The 16,605-nt window shown below is 34.6% G+C and overlaps 1 protein-coding gene across 11 annotated transcripts in view; it reads left to right on the top strand.

The window, feature by feature from the left end:
* The window catches only part of LRRC4C (leucine rich repeat containing 4C), a 497,660-nt gene that overhangs the window by 276,301 nt on the left and 204,754 nt on the right, over positions 1–16,605 (top strand). For 7 of the 11 annotated variants that reach the window (XM_042038282.1, XM_042038288.1, XM_042038293.1 and 4 more), the window contains one exon: positions 9,939–10,076. The exons of 3 other annotated variants lie outside the window; for them this stretch is intronic. The gene's annotated coding sequence lies outside the window, so the exon portion shown is untranslated. Of the gene's footprint in view, positions 1–130; positions 235–9,938; positions 10,077–16,605 lie in introns of those variants that run through there. One more of the 11 variants, XM_042038285.1, reaches the window with a different exon arrangement.

Genomic DNA, 16,605 nt, shown 5'->3' with positions numbered 1-16,605 from the left:
AACACCTACTCAATGTGCATGCATATCATTGCATCCACCCATAACAAATCCGTCAGTAAAGCCGGGGTGATGAGGAATGATTAATGGTAGGAGCTACTGAAGTAAACAGTCATACAAGTAGGAATAATTGTAGAACTCAATTTTTGCATGGATTTCTGGCTGGTTTTGAGACCTGTTATATTTTATATGTGCCTAAATAAGCCTAAAGTACCACCATTGTTTTTCTTCTGAAAGGTAGGTGTCATAAAGATTTTTGATTTCCAAAGCAAATACTGTATTTTAAGGGTAATCATGTGGGCATCAGAATATGCTAAGTAGCTTATGTCACTGACTGATTTTCAAACTGAAGAAATGTGTATTTGTTGAAATTGTTTATGGACAACAAGTATGTGAATATGGTCAAGATAATTCCTGTGTGAGAATACAGCTGACCAGAGACTAAAACCAATTAAAACTGATTCTGTTGTTGTAATACACCTTACTGAGACTGTGTCTCTCTTCTACAAGACCACCAGATCATGTATTTCCTTTCTAAAAATCAATTCAGCCTGTCTTAAGAAACAAAATTCCCTGAATTTAGTGGGCTGTAGATTAGAAAGGATAATTGTTCCCACTTCTCGGAGTGTAAGACTATTACAGAAAATGCACCATCTTAATGTTCAGAAGTGTTCTTCTGTTTTTATTAAGAAATGCATTAGGGTATGCACATTTGATTTTATGACACTGCCCTTTACATTGAAATTTCCCTGTGACTTTCTAATTTTAACAAGCCAATACATTTATAGACTGTAATTGTATCTTCTCTTAACCTTCATTTTTCTAGAGTGAATGAGCTAAGCATTTTCCAAGTCCTCTTATAAATTGGATTCTGTGCTTTTGATGATGATCCTGTTATCTTCTACAGCTTGAATTAATATTCCTTGCACACGCATTGTGATCTACTGAAGTCCAGATTAGGTTTTGTACAGTTACATTAAAAGTGGAACAATACCAGCTGATTCACTATGGTCGTGTTCTCTTGGTTGTCCAGTAACTTCTAGTAGCATTAAACTTTTTACCTTAGTCCTTCCCTATACAGTTTATAAGATTGCACTGTTTAATGTAAATCCTTTTTACTCAGTGAGAGACCTTGAATGTACCAGTAAATGTCATCCAATTTCATTTCCCCATTTTCAGAGGCTTGATTAAAGACAGATAAAATAATCAGATTTTATAAGCATGAAAAAACCCCAGGTATTTTCTTGTTAAAAATATTTGTCAGGTTAGAGATAGATAATGTACCTTCAGTCAAACTACATTGCATTGCATTACATTGTACCTGTAGCTGAAGCTTGGATTACTTTTATCTTATGATTTTTCTCTGAAATTTCTCAGATCTGCAGTTCTTGGGAGCATTGTTCCCACTGCTTTTGAGTAACTTTAATATTTATTCATCTATCATCAAATATAATCATACATATGTAGTATATGTACATATGTGCGCATATATATATTCATATACGTGCATACATGTGTCTATATATATGTATACGTGTACACACATATGTGTATATATATATGTCTTTGCTAATAAATTGTATAAAGATCTTTGATCTTCCTTCTTTTCCTCTTTATTTTTCTGAGACTTTGGCTTTTGCTATGTTCAAATCAGAAATCATAGCAATTATCACAAAAGAAAGTTGTTTTCCAGCTGAATCTACTTAAATTCCTAAAAATTCTGAATGAAGAGAATAGAATAATCTTATTTCTTGGCATCAAATGATAATGCTGGATATCCAGGCTGCACAGCCCAGCCGCTTCAATGCCAAATATCCCTGACATCTACATGTCTGATTAATGAACTCTATGCAAAGAAGCAATGTATAGTTAAAATTTTTCTCTCTCTATGGGACTATTTTGCTTTCCACTGTTGTAAACACATCTCCACACTTATTTTTTCAATACTACAGTGATTTAAAGATCAAGTTGCTGCATTATTGATTGTTTGTTATAGATTTTTAAAAATAATAAAAGTGGCTGATTTTATTTTCTTTCAGAGTTGCTATGTTTTAATACAGTTCATAAAATTTCTAATGCCCTACCAAGGTTAACTTTATGGTTAATTCAAGTTTACTTAAAGAGGAAAAAAATAATGTTTTTCTCTTTCTCCATCTAGTCTCTAGATGGATATGTAATACTTTCTGTATGTGCATCTTTGCATGCTTCTCAGATAGTGATTTATTCTTCTTTTGTTTTCCTTCTTATGCAATGTATGCATTTAGAGAAGTCATGTGCAAGTGGTGTATCATCGGTTATATAATACTCATGGGACCTTACAATATTTGCAAGTATAAATTGGGACCATAAGTCCACTGTGGATTTGCTGACTTCTCCTGAATTTAATTAAGATGTGAAGAGGCATGAATAATGTTAATTATTACAATAAGCTATTTTAACATTTTAAAATTAGAAATATTTTTCTGATGAGTGGAATATTTTCATATTATTTGTGGACAGAAGGGCAAAGAAACTACTGTGATCAGAAGTGACATATGATCCTTGATCTGTGGCCATCTGGACATGTATGTGAGTGATGGGGGATGATCATATAAAGCAGCAAACAGGGAAGATAGAGAGATATTTTTTATCATGTCTTTCTTTTTATCTCTCTATCCACTTAGTTGCAGAAGTTGAACTTCACTGAGATTGTCAACAAAGTCATTATTCCACTCATTGGTCAATGTGTGTTCATTTTCTGCTGATTGCTGCAGGGATCAATGCAGTGTGTGCTGATCTTTTTCTCAGGTTCACTTTTCCAAGGGCGGTTATGTGTAATCCTCATAGAGTGGTTTAACCCCAGCCAGCAGCTAAGCACCATGGCACTGCTCACACACTCCCTCACCCACCAGGCTGCAGTGGGATGGGAAGAGAATCTCAACAGTGACTTTTGGGTTGACATAGACAGTTTAATAGATAAAGCAAAAACCATGCATTCAAGGAAACCAAAGTAAGGAATTCATTCACCACTTCCTGGAATTCTATCATGCATAAACCTTACTTGGGAAGACAAACACTGTCACTCTGATCATGTTCCCCACCCAGTCCCCTTCCTTCTTCTACCCTTTTAAACTGAGCACATGCCATATGGTGTGGAATGTCCCTCTGATCAGTTGGGGACAGCTGTCCTGGCTGTGCCTCCTCGGTGAGGTGGGATGAGGAGCAGAAAAGCCCTTGACTGTAAGTACTGCTCAGCAGTAACAAAAACATCCCTGTGTTACCAAACTTTCCCGCACAAATCCAAACCCAGCCCCATAGAGGTACTGTGAAAAAAATTAGCCCTATCCCAGCCAAAACCAGCACACTTCATTTCATCTGTGTCATAGTAATAGGTCATAACTTAGGATTAATATCTTGCAAGTGTTGAAATAATAATTCACACACGGGGAAAATCACGGACAAAGGAGTGATAAAAACTTTCATCTCTCCCTTATGAAACTATTGTAATAGATGTTATGGTTTGTATGCTAATTTTTGTTTTATTTTTATTAGTCTAGTTTTTTGGTTCTTTTTTAATTTATTAAAGTAGGTCATATATGCGTTTTCATGCATTTAGAGGGCAGGTTCTGTTCATAGATGGATCTGGGCAGAGGTGAAAGAAGCAGTAAATCAGTAGGTTTTCCAGTTTTCAGGAAAAAACCTAAGCTTTTGTCTTCAGTTTACCTTAGTATGTAGCCTCCAGGCATGCCTTATACTGAAATAAATAAATACTACTAACAAAACCCCAGCTTGGGTCTTTCAGCAGAAGTGTTTGCTATCATTTTATGGTGTGAAAATTGTCTTTGAATTGAAATTAATCTCTGAAGGGTGAAATGACCTAAAGAAGTATTTGCAAGAAGTGCCTTGACATAGCATTCTGAACTGCATATTATTAAATAAATCAAACTATACTGAACATAAACAGAACCACATGGCAACTCTCTATATAATGCTGCCCATGAAAGGATCATAGAGAAGATAAGATATATATATATATATATAAAAAAGATATATATATCACTCTATCAGGTTAGAGACCTCTGTTTGGATCAAGGGTTTTTGAGAAAATTAGTATTTACACTGGTGTTTGCTTGATCTATGCTATTTCTAGTACATGTGGATTAATTTCACTAGGCAATACCAAGAACTAAATCTGTTAACCTGCAAAGAACAATAAGAAATATATATTTCTGTAAAAGTTTAGGTTACAGGTTTTCAGGTATTTTTCTGTTTGCTTGCTTGCTTGTTTCATTTTTCATTTCAGTCATATTTAAGTAGTAATGATGGCATGGTTTATTTTGACTTTCTCAGGGATAAGAAACTGTCTTACATTCATAAATTGCAGAATGTGTATCAGCTTGTCTTTAAATCTGAGCACACAGTAAGGAAGGGATAATAAGATACTTTTTACAGTATCATCCTACTGTGAGGCTCAAATTCTGTTTCCAAGGTATTTGTAAAATGTAATACCAATTCCATAAACTCATGCTAATCTGATTGTAGGATGCTGCTTATTTATATACCAATTATCTATATTCATGTATTTATGAGAATAGGATAGCCCTTTTTTTACATTAATTAGGTATGGACTAAGGTTTTTAGATATCTGTTTAGATATCTGTGAATTCTAGGTGTATGCAAATAAAGTCTATGATTTAAATTTTTCAATTGCTGATTAATAAACATGAAGCTTTTTTTAAAAAAACAACATAAATATAAATTGTTTCTGGTTTAGCAACCTTTACTTTTCTGATTGAAGCTAAATATTGTCCTGTCTTGATAAATCATTGGAATTTGCCAATCATGGTGTGGAAAATAGTTTCAGTATCTGCCTACATAAATACTAATTATGATACGGCTATTCACTATGTCCAGAAGTTTCTTTTCCTCTTTGTGGTAAGGAAATTCTATATTGACTTTCCTAACTGAATAGCATCTGTCACAGAGTATCTGAAGATGACTGAAGTCCAGATATAATTTGTGCTGAAACCCTGTAATGACTCATAGCTTCAGTTCTTTCAGTGTAAGCCCCAGTGTAGACATTCATGTTCCAGAATGTGTCATGTCTTGATTTAGTTTAAGACAGCTAAAAATGACTTAAATCAATATAATGCATTGTTAAAGTGAGGAATGTTTACACAGAGGCTTAAAATATCGGTAGTATTTACACTGAAATTTCATGCAAACTGTATACATAAGACATCATTTAAAAGCTTTACAACCAGTAAAAACTTCCACTGCACTGTCCCATTTCCTAGTCTATCTCAAATCTATCGCACCTCAAGCTGTTTCTGTTACATTTAGGAGTTGAAGGGACACATTTGAACATGATGTGAGAAGACTTTCCTCTCAGGGAACTTTTTGTACCTGGGAGAGGGCACTCTGAATCAGCTGGTGGTGCTCCTTCCTGGTTTTTTTTTGGACCATGCAGCTTCCTTTGCAAGGATGAGGAGGAGGCTCTCCTCCTGTTATCTTTTGGAAGCAAATGCATCCTGGGCTGTGATTGAATATCCCCACAATTAAGTATAGCTATTTTCACTCTGCTTTGCAGCACATGTAATCTTCCATACCTGCATGAGATAGGGATAAAACTTTTGTACTCTGATTTGCTTGCCATGTGCCTTGTGTAGTATTAATTCTGCACAGGTGTTACTGACTCCATCCAGAGCCAGACACCAGGGAATGAGTTTAAAAAGGTGGTTCATGGCAGTAGCAGTTATTTGCCATTGTGTTGATTGAACTTTTTATTTTGTTAGGAATGGAGAAGTAGAGATGATTTTACAGAGGAAGGAAATGAAATTATCATTGGGAAGGGGGAAATACCCCATCAAAAGAAAACAGGCAGTTTAAGGCAATGACAGAATAAGAAAACATCTTTATAAAAGGTGCTTAAAGTGTGGCTTATTCTTATGCAATGGTAAAGAAATGGTTTATCGGCCTGTATTTAATTAATCCATTTTACATGTCTGGAAACTATATATCCAAAATCTGCATGGTGATTCATGCATGAAAGGAATTTTTCTGTGTGATACATGAATTTTTTTTTTAAGAAAGAAAACAATAATCTTCATTTAAAACAATTATGGCTGAGTTCTGAGTCAACTTACTTCACTGAGTGTCCTAGAAGTCTCGCTCAGAATTAGGGTATAGAAAACATTTTAATTTATTTTCCCTAGACAATAAGTAAGAGAAATGGATGTGCACATTTTACGTCACATTCTGACTATGCCAACAAGTTGTAGGATTTATTGGCTTAGTAGGAACAATTGAGTCACTTCCATAAAATCCCAAGTATAAATCCAACCAAGACTCCTAAAATGTGGTATGTTGACTTAATCTATTTGGGAGTGAGATTCTTTTCAACATGGAACAGTCATAAAACAAGGAAATTGCCCGGAACGAGGTACTGAAAATTTACATCCTCTAGGAAACTCAGGGTAATTGTATGAGCCTGCAGAATGCATTTTGTTTCATAGCATTATGCAATGGGAAAGAGAATCCAAATAATTCAGTCTTAGTCATCACTCATCAGGGAACAGTAATACCATGGATTTTTCTAATTTCCATGTTTTTAATGTGAAATAATTTGACCTTGCATTTTCTGTGGGGGACAAGAAGAACTGTGAAAGTAAGGCTTTATTTAAATACAATATGGTGACAGATGAGAGAATTTGTCCTTCCACAACCATGTAATCTTTGCTGTGGAAACAGAGAATTTACATCAGACTGAGAAATAGTAATTTTAAAAGAGAAAATGGAATGTAGCGATATGTACACTGTCAAACTACCAGAAAGCAAAACCTAATCAGAATTGAAATTAAAGGGTTGAAAATGAATTTAAGGTTTTGAGACACTAGCAGGTTGCTGAAGTTTTCTGTGCTGCTAGTGGATGAAAATCAGCCTTTTCTTCAGTGGCCATTGTATTGTAGGAACATGATCAGAAAATAGGATTCTGTGATGTTACAGGCAGGATGAGAAACAAACAAACTAATGCTCACTTTAGCAAATCCTCAAAAAATAGATGTCCTTGAAACCTTGGATTAGATGGTCTTCATAGATCCCTTCCAACTTCAGAGATTCTCGGTGATTCCCAAACACAGAATGAAAATAATTCTGTAATTAATCATAATAAGTAATTTTATTTATACTCCAGGCAGTTCCTCAATGGCAGTTATAGTTCTTGTTTAACAATAGAAGGATTATTGATTAGTGCTGTTACTACTTTTATTATGAAAACATCTGTATGAGATTGTTATCATTGTTATATGCATTTTATAAATAGTTCTATCTATTGTTTATACTTACAAATATAAAGTATACAATGAATTACTACTGCCATTTTACAGATTGGAAACATAGGCCAAAAGATCAAATCCTTATACTCAGTGCTTTTCTAAGCATAATGCCTATTACCACCCTTGGTGACCTATTTTAAACACATGGGAATTAGAAACTGAACCTCTGCAGTCGGAGTCCCTCTGTCACCAGGTACCTGTTCCAACATCCATTCCCCTGAACTGTGTTTGAAAGCAGAAGAGGAGCTGACTGATGATAGTCACCAGCACACACAGTGCATATGTGGGTGTGAACTCTGAGTGCTTGTTAAAATACCTCAACTAACTACTGGTAAAATTGGATTAATATTAGGTGCTAATTGATTCTGTCATATATTAAGATAAAAGAGATTAAGAAAATTTTTTTAATTGAAGAAATACCTTAACAGTTTACTATGAAGTGGTTGTTACTTCTGTAGTTACAGAATAATATTCACTGTCTCTGTACAAAGAAAAGTCAGTGATTTAGTTTTCAGACTGGAATGTCATCTGATCTACTGTTGCCAAAGGTGATTCATGTCATCCTTGGGAAGGATAAACTTCTGATGGGAGGCAAAATATTTGAGGTTAATTTAAAATCTAGTAATTTGTAGTAGTAATTTGTAAGACGACATATATGTACCTCCTGTTTTTTGGCAGAGTGGTTCTCAGTTTTAATGGTACAATTAGGCCAAATTCTGATCTTCATGCAGCACAAAAGAAAAATCACTTTTTACAGGAAAGTTTTCAAGTGGTCCTGGTGATTAAGTTTCAGAACAGTTGTAATCTTTTTAGTTTTCCCTTATATAATCGTAAATTAAGCTATGGTTTAATCTGTGACTGTGAATGTGTCTGATGGGTTTTTCTCTCTTGTATCTATTTTTGTCCCCTGATTATTCTCATTTATTATGGAAGATGAATAATATATCAGTGGTGTAGGTGTATGCATAGAACATTTTTTTCACGCTTTAAAGAATAGCAATTTTAACTTTTATATTCTATTTCCTATATATTGTATTAATATATTTTCTGTATAAGATTCAGTATGCTTCTATTTCTATTTTCATATTTCATAAATTTGAGGAAGAATGTATTTTTAACATCTGTGCCCAAATAGAAATTCTTTCAGATGATAAGAAACTATTAGACCCCTCCAGTTAAGTTTTAAATAATGATTTTGCTTTTCCAGATACTGAAGCTAATTTTTCTTATGCACATAGAAAGCATTCAGCAGAGACAGGAAGCTGACCACAGAGTAATTTAATTACAGTTAATTAATAAACCCACTGGATCAAAGTAAGCTAATAAAGACAAGTGATAATGTGTCTTTGGGATAGAAAATCACTCTTAGGAGAAAACAAGATGAAAATGTTCAAAACATTTTATTTCCACACCGCCTATTAACTAGATACCTCATTTTCAGTAATTCAGAAGTGTTATATATGTAGCTGATATTATGATACATAACAGAAACTGCCAATATTGCAATATCTCAAATTAAGCTTAGTATTAGTTATAAAGGAATGTTACTGTATTTTTGCCCCTGAGTTTTCCTTCACACGTTGCCTTGGAACACAGAATTCCAGAGTCTTCTGGAATTCAAGTGATTTAATCTTTTCTGTGGAAGTATTTGATGTTTCGCATGAACTTGTCAGATATCATATGTCTGAGATCTGTTGATTAATTAGGGATCACCCTGTTTACTACCAGATATTTTTTACTTCAAAGGGGAAATTACATTTCCAAGTATTTGAATAGCTACATTGTGCAAAACAAGCATGATATACACCTGCCTTAGAATTTAGTTTTCCTCGGCAGAGTAACGTAATGTAGCTCCAGATTAATAAAATATATAAGTAACCATTAATGACTGTCATACATATATAAAATTGGAATGGAATCAGAATGATAAAAAGCTTGGCCTAGGGAATAAAAAAAAAAAAGTACTGTTCCGATCTGCAGCTGGTAGGGAAGATGTATGTCTGTCATGGTGATGATATCCAGCCTTTAGCTCCTGTCAGGAAGTGGCTCTACTGTCAGAGACAGTCTGTGCACAAAGAATACCCAAGTTCCCAGGTGCTCCCCAGCATTGTACACTTGGCCTTGGTGAATGTACAGCTCCTGCCAAATGCTATAAAATGCTACAAACATTGGAAAAACCCAACCCACAATAAAATTACTGGCTGAATTTCAATAAATGCAGTTCAGAAAAGGATAATGATTTTTCTTTGTCATTGAGTTCTGGTGTGAATTGGCAAATATTTTGTCTGGTAAATGGGATGACTGTAGCATAGACTATCCGCTTTGTGGTGTCTCAAGAACAAGTTCCACATTATTATTCAAATTATTGTTGATTAAGAGAAGCAGAACAGAATATAACCTCTAGTCAAAACCAGATGAATTCTCTTTCATTTTCTTTGTTTATAGATTGTATGTTTTGGGTGGTCTGCCTAAGAAATTTCAACTGCTTGCACTTTAGAGCTGTTTCTGTTTCATAATTAATTACAAGATTTTTATGCTTATTCTAGAGCACATGATAATCTCATGCTCTGTCAGTATGAGACACACCACACCATTAAATGTTTTCTTTTTTCCCCTCAATGCACACAGGTTGCCAGAAAAAAGGAATGTGCAATGGAGATTGTTAATATGGACATATCCTAAGACACAGTGTACCTTTTGATAAAATAAATACACTAGACTTTGACACGAAGGACAATTAATAGTGCCATGAATTACTGAGGACAGGTAAACTAAAATTTACTTTCCTTCTATTCTTTCATTCATTAATATAATGTGTCTACTAAGGCCTGCTATTACCTTCTTTCCAAACTTTGTTCTTGCCTGTTCATTTATAACTTTTCTTATATTCACACAAGGTTTTATAAGAAAAAAGTGGATAAATGGGTGATTGGTGATCAATGTTTACGACAGAACTCAAAATGGCTTTTACGTTTGTAACTCTAGGCTCTTCACTGATAGCAGACACAAATTTTAGGGAATGAATTTGCTGTGACTCATCTGTGTCAGTCTTGTAGTCAAGTTTGTTTGTGCTTAATGCATAAAGCAAGCTAAGTATTAATCTTTAATAGTCAGAAAAGTCTGCGTGCAGTCTAAAGAATTTGGGCTATAATAAGCATGGAGCCTTTTATTAGAACATCAGTGTGTGTTGATGGGAGCAGAGTCTTGTATTTTGTATTTGTACAGAGGAATACTGAATTATGAGAGAAATCTATGAGATTATGAGAGACGATCTTTCAGTCTGATTTTTAACTTTGTTGCCTTCTTTGTACAATCATTATTGTGAAAAGGGAATTCTGATGGCTACCAGCACTGGAATGGGAATTTTACCTTTTTGTTTTTCATATAGTTAAATAGATTGTGAATCCTTTTGGAGGTTAAGAATCAGTTTTGATTTTTCTTTTTTTCTTGTATTAGCAGTTTTTTGAGACTTTGTCCTACAAGCAAGTATGCTATTAAGTGAGAATTATTTTGTGTTTTGAGTTCCATAACCATCCAGGTCTTAAAAAAACTTTCAAGATTAAAAAAACCCCCAAACCTAACAAAATTAGAAATAATGATATTATAAAAATATCAGGATTTTTTTCAGGTTGGTTTTTTTTTTTTTTTCCTCCAAAGACAGTCTGTATAATTCAAGAAAGAACACTCTTTTCTTCTAAAGAATAACTTATTTTCTTTTTGGTATTTTCAAATGTGTAGAAAATCACTTCACCTAAGAGCAGTTTTTAGTATGCCTTACAGTAGAATGTTACTATATTTTGTCATAATGCTAGTAGAAATTAATGGGCAATGACAGTTGTCATGTTGTGGAGACTGCTGAGAAGTGTTTTGAGAAAGTTTAGGATATGTTGATGCAGTACAATTGGAGAACTTGTAATGCTGGTGATGACCTAAATTAGAATATATCTGCATTGGTTGGTGTTCATTTAGAGGCAAATTAAAAAAAAAAAATAGAAACTCTAAAATTTTCAAAATAAATGTGAAAGCATAGTGGATGTAGACCTGTCTGAATAGGTATTTAGTCCTTCTTTCTCTTCCCTGTTGAAGAAAAAAGAGTTAAAACTATCGTAGCACTCTAGATATTTGTTCTATTATTGCCACTTGTCTGCAAGAATTCTTATCTCCAACCTGTTTACCACCTGCAGGGTGGAATTCTGCTTATTTATTTATATATGTCTTAGAGCTTCAGATGTTTGGTTGTTTGGTGGGTATTTTTGGTTTGTTGGTTGGGTTTTGGTTTTTTGTTTTGAGGTTGGTTGGGTTATTTTTGGGATGGGTTTTTTTGGGTTTTCCTTGTTGTTGTGTTTTGGAATTGGTTTTTTTTTTGTATACTATTTGCTGAGTAGTCATACCAGGAACTTTTTTGGTTAATATATAAAATTACTCAAATCGTATGGCTGGATAGGAAGTACCACTGTCAGTCTTAAAGAAATATTTTTTAAAATACATTTTGGGATTGCTTTGTTGTACTGCAGAAGAGAACTGTTGTGTATAGAATAAAATTAACATTCCACAGACCTCTACTTGAAATGTATTGGTTTTTATGCTTGAGAAAGCACAAATGGCATGCATGGTGTTTATATGTTAATTACCCATACTGTTATCTTCTGAATACACTTAGAAATTTACAGCCTTGTGTTTTGGGTTTGCACAGTAAGGTTTTGGTAGTGGAAGGGCTAGAGGGGGAGCTTCTGTGGGAAGCTGCCAGAAGCTCCTGCTGTGTCTGATGGAGCTGATGCCATCAGGCTCCAGGACAGACGTGCCACTGACCCATCAGCGATGGTGGTAGTGCCTCTGAGATAACATCTTTAAGAAAGGGATGAAAAAACCCACCTGCACAGCAGGCAGCAACAGTGACAAGAAAGAATATGTGAAGGAAACAGCTCAGCAGACACCAAGGTCAGTAAAGAATGAGAAGGAGGAGGTGTTCAGGCGCCAGAGCAGAGATTTCCCTCCAGCCCATGGTGCAGCCTGTGGTGGAGGCAGCTGTGCTGCTGCGGCCCATGGTGCAGCAGATCCACCTGTCCAGCTGAGGAGGGATAGAAAGGCTTCAGAGACAGCTGGTATCCAACCCACCACAGCTTGTCATAATGCAGGGATGTATTACAGCAGTAATCTTTTTTTTCCCTTCTCCATTTCAAATGGTATGTTTACAGGCTTTCTGGATCAACAAAACCTGTTACCTAATACTGAACATAAATTGCACAAGCCTATAGTATTTAAAATACTGTGCACTAAATACACTTGTTATGATATTGCCATTTTTTTCATGGGTGTCTTAACTTTAAATGATGTCAGTGTTTAAACATATTTTGTTGTGATGGACACAAAAATTGGAATTTATGACAGATTTTAATGCAAAAAATTTCAGGTATGTTATATGTGCTTTAGAAACAATTCCTTTATAAAAGTCTTAACAGCAAAAAGTAACTTTGTCTTCTTCAGCTGGTGTAACTTGAGGAATCACAAGGTTGAAAAATTTTCCATCTTTTGAACAGCAATGGACTTATGTAAAACTAATCTCATTTCTGAATGGCTTGGCCCATCTAAAATTTATTTACAATGGAGCAGATCTTTTCAAATATGTCTCAGAAAGCCCTTAGGCTGAGCAATACCTTCCATCACTTAAGGAGATAAATAGAGGTGCCTTAGTAATTTTACTATTATGGGTCAAATTCCACATTGCATCTCAAAGTCTAGACAACTAACCTTTTTTGGGGGAAGAAGGCAAACATGGCTGTCATAAACCATCAACAGATGACTTATCAATAGCATTTATTTTCAAAATTTTGTACTCACATTGGGTAATGAATTGGACCTGCTGTACCTTTGTCCTCTCACAGTTTGTCATCTGCATCAGCAAAATTTCCTTGGAGGTTTTCCCAAGGAAAAGGATGAGAACCAATATTATGCTTGAAGTTTCAGCAGGCTTTATGTACAAAACAGCAATTCAAAATAATGGCTCAATACTTTGCAACTTTGTGACCTTGTAATCCAGATTGTATAGGCCTCAAATCCTCTGCTATAAAATAATGAAAAGTATTGTCAATATTTAGGCTTTAATGTGCTCCAGAAGGATCAGATTGACCACGAATGTACTATGCTTAAAGACCGATGCTTGAAAAATCTGTGCAATGGTAGCCTTGCAATCATAAATCCATATATTCCCAACTTCTTGGGAAATAGTCCTTCCTGCATAAGGTTTTCTAACTGGCTAAATTTCAAAGCAACAGCTATTTTAGTAACAGAGTCTATTCTTAGGTGAGAAATGTTAAAAACTTCAGTTTTAGTGGTTACTGCTACTCTTCAGCTTCTCTTACTTAGAAGTGGGAAGAAATTAATTGCTGTGTGACCAAAGCAGGAGGGCAAAAAGTAACAAAGGACAGAAGTCCAGATGTCAAAAGCAAAAAGCTAAAGCAAATATATTTTAAAATATGTGAAACACTTTTGTGTCACCTTATGTGACATTTAAGAGGAATATTACTCCAGTAGTTATTCCAGAATGTGAAGAACTGGCTGAAAATGCTCAGTTAGTCCTCAAGGAGCTGACCTGCCTTCAACAGGTAAAGGTATTTTGGAACATAGTATAAATTCTTGCAGCCAGTAGCTGATGACACCTGCTTCTTACTGTTCATCTGCAGAAAGGTGAATCTGCTTTCTGCTTGGGGGGTGGCTCACTGCTTCTGCTGGCACATTTCACTGATGGGATTGTGTTCTCTTGAACTCTCACTTTCTTAGTGATACTCGAGAGCAGTAAAACTTCATTCTGGTCCACAAAACATCCTTTATTTCTGGTTAAAACTTTTGCCACACAAACTTATCTCCCTTTCAGAGATATCGTTTGCCACTGAATCCATGTCTCTCAATATGGTTTGAAAATCTCTAGAAAGCTTGGACTGTATTTGAATTGTAATGAAATGTGAAAGCAGAGGAATCCTGAAATGTTCCAGGGTATTTGAATTTTTAACTTCATATCATTTTAAATTAAAAATGGGGCTGTAGTAGTTGTATTTAAAAGATGACAGAAATGCTTTTCAATATATAAAATTATGTTGGATTAAAAGATATAAGAACTAAAATTAATTATTTTGAAAGAAAATAACTAGAGTGATGGAAATATTGCAAGCATCAGTATTTTTCATCCATCTTATTTTCATTATATTGTATTTTTAATGTACTCAAGGAGGACGTTTTCACAAGTGAAAATTTGATCACAATCCCAGTTGAAATACACAAGAATCACGTTTCTCATTTCTCACAGTGTCTAAAATATTTAGCATAAATCTGTGGGTATTGTGCCTTCCCTAAGGCATAGGAAGTTTGTGGCCAGCTCTACTTCTGATTCAAGGTGTGGACTGTACTGCCTGGACTGTACTGTGCACTACACTGCCTGTGTTGTGACAATAACTTTGTGACTCAAATGACTGTTCCTCTTCACTCTTCCTGTTGCCATCCCAGGTAGTTTTTATGTGAAGCTACATCATTATGTTGCTGATCAAACATTGCACTTAGAATCTCCTACCATCTAAATTCTTTGTGGAAGGACATAGCACTGTTACTATGGAAGACTCCTCTCAAGTTTGCATTTGCCAGGAAAAAAATAACATTGCTTAGGAAAATGATCAGTACTGCTAAAGCTCTTGAATATACTAAAATAAGTTAAGAACATTTACAGTTCTTAATAATACCCCATTTCTTTAATTCACAACTCCCTCACCACAGTTTAAAAAACCAAACCAAAACAAGCCAATAAAAAGCTAGCCATGTGATTCAACTTAGTTATGATAATGGGCACCATCTTGGAGTGTAGCATAAATAAGTAGCAGAATAATCTTATGACTATTGTTTCTCTTACTGGTCTGCATATAGATGTTTTGAAATTTGAGATCCATGATATCGAAACATTTGAATGGATAACTTCTTTCTCTTTCATATGTACATCTCTTTTATTTCTTCTCTTTTTTTTTTGCCCCACAAACCCTCATATTTCCAATGCTGCAAAATTATGGGATACCAAAACTTAGAGATTCAGGAGTGAAAATTTCCCACATCATAGGACTGAAGATTACTGAAATACATATAAAGAATATGAGTCATTGTCATGGCTTATGAGACAATATTATAGACTGTGAAGGTGAATTAATGAGCAAAGTGGAGGGTATGAGTGAAGATCAAAGCTTCATGGTTAAGTGCATTATCATAGGAATATCACACAAAATAGTATATAATCAAAATATTGCAAGGCTAGAAGGGTCTTTAAAAAAATTATCTTCCACTGTCTTGATTTACACATCTAGCTTCATGTGTGTGATTTAATGAAAATTAAGTACTCTTAAATTACTGATACCAGCAGGTCTCTGTATTTTATATCAGTTATTTTGTGTTAGAAGTTCACATTCAATTGAAACAATAGGAATTAATACAGAAAGAAATGGGCATAATTTTCAGTGAACACTAGAAAAAACGTGTAAAATTGTTTGAGTTGTATATGAGAACCCCCTGAGCAAGGCTGACATATGGCTGGTGATATCCTGTAGGGAAATGTAGAGTGCAAGGAGGTAATAATAATCCCTCTTAGAAAATAAAGGTCACAAGTGATAGCAGGTGCCAAGAAAGCATATGGGATTTTTTTAGAGCCTACTGGGTCAATAAAACCTCAGTAGGCTCATGTATTTCTTTAACTGTAAAAAAACCAATTCAATTTGGATCAGGGAGTATAAGGGTTTGTGAGTGAAGTAGAGAAAATACTCCTTCATACCCTGAGCCAATGGCTGTTTCTTCTAGGAGGATATATTAGTTTTAGGAGGTTATGCATTGGAGCCATTGACCTGAGTTCCAGCTCTGTTGATTTCCTGAAAATCCAAAGTCAGTAGAAGCTAAGGCAGTAAGCGTTTCAGGAAATCAGTTCCTATATTTTTATATATGGATAGTGTTATGGATAAATAATATGTATTTCTGTATATTACTATATAAAAGTATATTTCAAGTTAACATATATTTAAGAAAGTTCTGTATTAAGAAGTGAATGATTGAAGTAACCAGAAGCTTACTTTTTTCCTTCTAGATTATTCTGTTCATGTCAGATAAAGAATTATGAAAAATAATTTTATATATATATATTTTTTTTTTTTTTTAATGGTAGTGGTGATTACTCCAGCTTCTGAATGATGGATATTCATATGGCAAAAGATATTTTTGTCAACAAGTTAGCTCTAAGTGCAGCTGGTATGTACTTAACTTTTAGGACTATGTTCAG

This window comes from Corvus kubaryi, unplaced genomic scaffold, assembly GCF_017639235.1.
Source record: "Corvus kubaryi isolate FWS band 111438036 unplaced genomic scaffold, C.kubaryi_AGA036_p1.0 37392, whole genome shotgun sequence".
Taxonomy (NCBI): Eukaryota; Metazoa; Chordata; class Aves; order Passeriformes; family Corvidae; genus Corvus; species Corvus kubaryi.
The sequence above is the reverse complement of the archived record's forward strand: the minus strand, read 5'-3'. Positions and strand labels throughout refer to the sequence as shown.